At 34.4% G+C, this 5,000-nt stretch overlaps 1 protein-coding gene and 1 long non-coding RNA gene across 3 annotated transcripts in view; one reads left to right on the plus strand and one right to left on the minus strand.

Moving 5' to 3' along the window:
• The window catches only part of LOC118442682 (uncharacterized), a 19,739-nt gene that overhangs the window by 14,078 nt on the left and 661 nt on the right, over positions 1-5,000 (plus strand). The gene's annotated exons all lie outside the window — the stretch shown is intronic.
• Positions 1-5,000, minus strand: part of LOC118442515 (uncharacterized) — a 112,048-nt gene that overhangs the window by 9,138 nt on the left and 97,910 nt on the right. The window lies entirely within an intron of this gene.

Consider the following 5,000-nt stretch of genomic DNA (forward strand, 5'->3'; position numbering starts at 1 on the left):
CCAACACAAACAACTAAATCTAATATTTATGGTCATTCCTCCGAAGAATTCGTAACTGGTATGAAGAAAATGATACAAAGATACGAATGATGGTTGGATGAGGTGGTGGATGAAGTAGATTAGGATAGAATATGATGGGAACGATAAGAGGGATGGTAAAATGGAGTAGTAAAAGTTTCTTTTCGCGATCATAAGAAAATCTTTTTAGATTTTTATCTTGAATAGAGGTCTTAGATAGTAAACTTTAATACATCTAAGGTATACGTTCAGGTAAACGTCCAGGTATATATCCAGGTATATACCGTACAGGTAAACGTAAAGCGTACTTATAATGCGAAATTTCTTTGAATCGAACGTTAAATGCGCCAGGGATAAACACATAAGTAGGTACTACTATACTAGATTGAATCTGGTTTGTCAAAGAAAGAAAAAAGAGAGAGATAGAGATATAAAGAGAGAGAGAGAGAGAGAGAGAGAGAGAGAGAGAGAGAGATTGTGTGTGTGTATGTGTGTGTTTGCTGTGCGTGAGAGAGAGAAGTTGACTCCCGCGTACACGCGCGCACGTCACTCGTTTACGCGAAAGGCTACTACTACTACCCATAGAGACACGGAAGATCTACGAGACGCCTCTTGATCTTAGATAGGAAAGGATTACCTACGTGCAGAGGATTATGCGTTTTACCTTACGCGGATAGGACAACTTCGCTTAGACGGATGAATTCCAGGGAAGATTGCTTTTACTTTTGTTGTTGTTGTTGTTGCTGTCGTTGTTGTTGTCGTTGTCGTTGCTGTTGCTACTGCTGTTGCCGTTGCTATTCCGTTGCCGTTACACTGTGCTGTCGCCTGTTGCTGCCGATGCAACTGCTTTATATCTTTCTTTTTCTTTCTTTCATCATGAGAAAGCAACAACGGACCTTCGTTTCATTCCACGAAGTCGAATGAATTATTAAATTTTTAATTTGAACGCGTCGAAGAAACCAAATATCTTAGCGAGCGTCGTCACCGTTTCCTCTTTTTCTCAGTAAATCTTCCCTCTGTAGCACTGATTGTAGGCGGATGGGAAACGGAGAAAGGAAGAGGAGAAGGAGGTTGTATCTTTGAGAATGGACATTTCATCTAACCTCACCTAACTTCGCTTAACCTCACCTAACTTCATCTAACCTCACCTCGATACATCCTTCCTTTCCTACAATTCGATTAGAATTTTTACTTAAGGATAATATAATGATTGACGGAAGGTCGATGGATTTCTTTAAGGGAAATTCATTTTGAGACGAAACACACCCGAGCCAATTAAAGGTGAATTAATATAAAATGAAAAGGAAACGATTAAAAGCGGCGGGAAATTTTTGCGTGAGGATCCGTGAATCAATGCCAAAGAGAAATTCGTTCCGGTTCTGACGGTTAAGAACGATGCCGAGAAATCAAAACAAACTTCCCTGTTTTTCCTACTTCTAATTTATGGGAATGTTGAAATGAAGGCATCGCCATACCAGTTTGTCTTGTCGTCTACGGGTTAGGGAGATGAATGTGTCCGCGGACCTAAGGAATTATATGTATGTAATGTATATGTACATATTTTTATATATATATATATACATATACAACACACAAATATATATATATATATATATATGTATGTATGTATATATATGTATCTGTTGAGGACTTGGCGCGTTTCCTTTCAAAGTGTATTTCCTGTTAAACGGAACGCGTTCGTTCGATATGCTTCTCTTCTCTTTTCTTATTTCGAGTAGTCTTTTGATCTTTTTCAACGAGCAAACGAATAAAACCATCACGTGTTAACATTACCGTGGCAAAATATTAATGGTATATGCCATATGCATATATGAAGTTTTGAAAGTACTTATCGGATTAAATGATCCGTGAAATTTGTTGATTTCTCTCTTTCTCTCTCTCTTTCTTTATGTATCTTATATGCTAACGAATATATTATATTGTCGTATTTGTTTATTAGTTTATATTATATATATATATATATATATATATATATAATAGTATAATCTCGGGACTCAAAAATGTTTCTTAGATGATTTTTAAAAATCCGATATTGCACTCTTTCATTCTTTCGTAAAATTTTTCAGACGATTCGTTCGTTTGTTTTTCTATTTCTTTTTTTTTTCTTTTCTTCTCTGTTCCTTTTTTTATTTTCCTTTGGAGATTGTAAAACTACAAACATCGAGGAACTTTTGTTCCCACCCTGTATATACGAGATACGTAAATACATATGTACACGTCGTTTTTGTACGTTTTCAATGGTGGAATATGTCACGATATAAGATTACTATATAAATGACCATTGCGAATGATATGTTGAATGTTTACAACTACCGGGTGTTAATATTTACTTTTTACCAGAGAAATGTTACGGGGCGAAGTTATTTGAGTAATTGTGATTCGTTGAAATCATTCACGTTTCTACTATGCAAGCTGAATATTACGTGTCAATTCTATTGATATATATATATATATATATATATGTAGGTGCAATAATAGTTCACATATGTATATATGTATGTAATAAATTTGCCGTTGTATATTCTGGTATTTGTTCCATGTCGTAATAAACCAGTTTATACGTAATAAATTTGATATTGTATATCTCTTAAAAAATATTCGAGTTGTTAAACAATCGCGATAATAATTTGAAAATGTGAAAAAATCCTTTCACAATGAAAACTATTGAAAATATTGTTCTAAATGTCGTGATATTCTAAGATGACTATTGTCAATCCTATAATAAATGTCTAAATGGCAAACGTTGGTGATGGTCTTATTTGCGGCAAGCTTTTGACGTTAAACCATTTAGACCCCAAGGGTAATAAAAAGATACGAGCGAATATAATGTCGGTCCGGATTCTCCGTTTAGAAACGATTCGTCTGAGTTGACATGCTTGCAAGAGTGCAAGGATGAACGGTTACATGTTGCTGTTTATTGCAACGAGAGAAACGTCACAAACCTTACCCTTAAGAGGTTAAAACGTCGACAGCCGACATTAACTTCCTAATGAGTCTCTCTTACTCTCTCTCTCTCTTTCTCTCTCTTCCTCTTTGTTGTTCAAAGACAGAAAAAAAAATATAAAACGAAATGGACAGAAACATAAGAAAACAAAACGATTGTAGAAAACAGGAACACCGTTTAAAAGAAAACTAGGAACTACATCGTATTCCACGTATTAGATCTCCCTTGCACTTAGGCTTGTTAAAAGGAATCGCGATTTCTGAGAGAGGTCAAAGTCAACCAACTCTCTCTCTCTCTCTCTCTCTCTTTCATAAACATTCTTTGTGTGTCATAATTCTAGCTATTACCTCTTTCCCCACTTGCATCCCTTTCAATGGAATCCTCAAAAGCCCATCACCATTCCCTTACCATCTTTCGGTCATCATCCGAGTTCTCTTTAACATCGATGACCCTTTTTAAATGATCCTTCGCAACCCTGACTGTCGGCAACCTATTACCAACTATTAACTCGATTCTTACGTAAGTTATAGTCACGCTATAGTTGATATCACGGTAAATTTTGCAGCAAATAGTAATAAAGTTTATCTTAATACTTTAACTAACATGTATATATACCAATGGAAATATTTAATCAATTTAACTACAACAATAATTTCCAAAGTTCTTGGATTTAATGATTCCAGTAATCTCGATTTAGACGAGGTTGATCCTATGAAAAAATAAATAATTGTTTTTTCTCTTTCTTTGTTTTTTTTTCTCTTTCTTTTCTCTCCTTCTTTCTTTTCTTTTTTCTTTTTATGCCGAAACAGAGAGAGAGAGAGAGAGAGAGAGAGAGAGAGAAAGAGAAAGAGAAATTAGTTGGACATATTGTAAATGATAATTTACGACGACGATTTCATGGTCTTAATTACTCTTCTTTTTTTTTTCTTCTTTCCTTTTCTTTCTTTCTTTCTTTCTTTCTTTCTTTTTTTTTTCTCTCCTTTTTTTTTTTTCCTTGTAAGTAGCTACTACAGTAGGCATATAAATTTATCGAAACGAATTACGAAACTTTCAGATATCGAAGGAGGGAAAATCTAACTGTATATTGGAGGGAACGATTTCAATGTATATAATTGAAGAAAGAACAATATATATATATATATATGTATATATACCTATGGTAGGCTTATGTACGTATATATTCTAGGATAGGATCAAATTCTTTTCATATTTAACCGTGTGGCCGTTCTATTCTCACGCTATTAACGAGGCATATAATCAAGTCTATGGTAATAATTAGAAGGGAAGTTATGGAATAACGAATGAATTTAAAATCTACTCTGGCTTTTGTTGTTACTGTTATTGTTGTTGTTATTATTATTGTCGTTATTGTTGTTAATTTTTATGATTATTATAAAGTCGTAGAATAGTTGAAAAGAATTTTGTTTGTAAGGTCTAATAAGGTTGGTTCGTTGGGTTGGTTGGTTGGTTGGTTTTCTCATTAAACGAATTATACGAATGAATATTATCTTGACTATGAAGAATAAGAGTAAGAGTTAGAATAAGAAATAATAGTGGTAGGCCGGGGGGGGGGTGGGTTAGGGAAATGGAAGAAATAAAAGAAAAAAAGAAGAAAAAAAGAAAAAAAAAAAATAAGAAAGCAACACGTTAGCAACTTCGCTCCTCATTCCTCAGCTCCTATGCATATATATATATATATATATATATATATATGTACATATGTATGTATACGTATATAAATGAGAAGCAAATTAGAGATATACGATCGGTCATTGGCAAATGAAATGACACGGAAATTTAAAGGATTTACGGGTGCCTAATCGTTCAGTGCCGATAGAGGTTACCGACAAACCGCCGGCTATTAGATAGATAAAAAGACAGAGAGACAGACAGAGAAAGAGAGAAAGAGAGAGAGAGAGAGAGAGGGGGGGGAGAGAACTAATCGAATTAGCAAATTAATAGCTTATAGGCTTGCTTTAGAAGCGGGATTATATAGAGGAACACATACTACCATACA

The sequence above is a fragment of the Vespa mandarinia genome, chromosome 24, assembly GCF_050613455.1.
Source record: "Vespa mandarinia isolate Hongniang chromosome 24, ASM5061345v1, whole genome shotgun sequence".
In the NCBI taxonomy this organism is placed as follows: domain Eukaryota; kingdom Metazoa; phylum Arthropoda; class Insecta; order Hymenoptera; family Vespidae; genus Vespa; species Vespa mandarinia.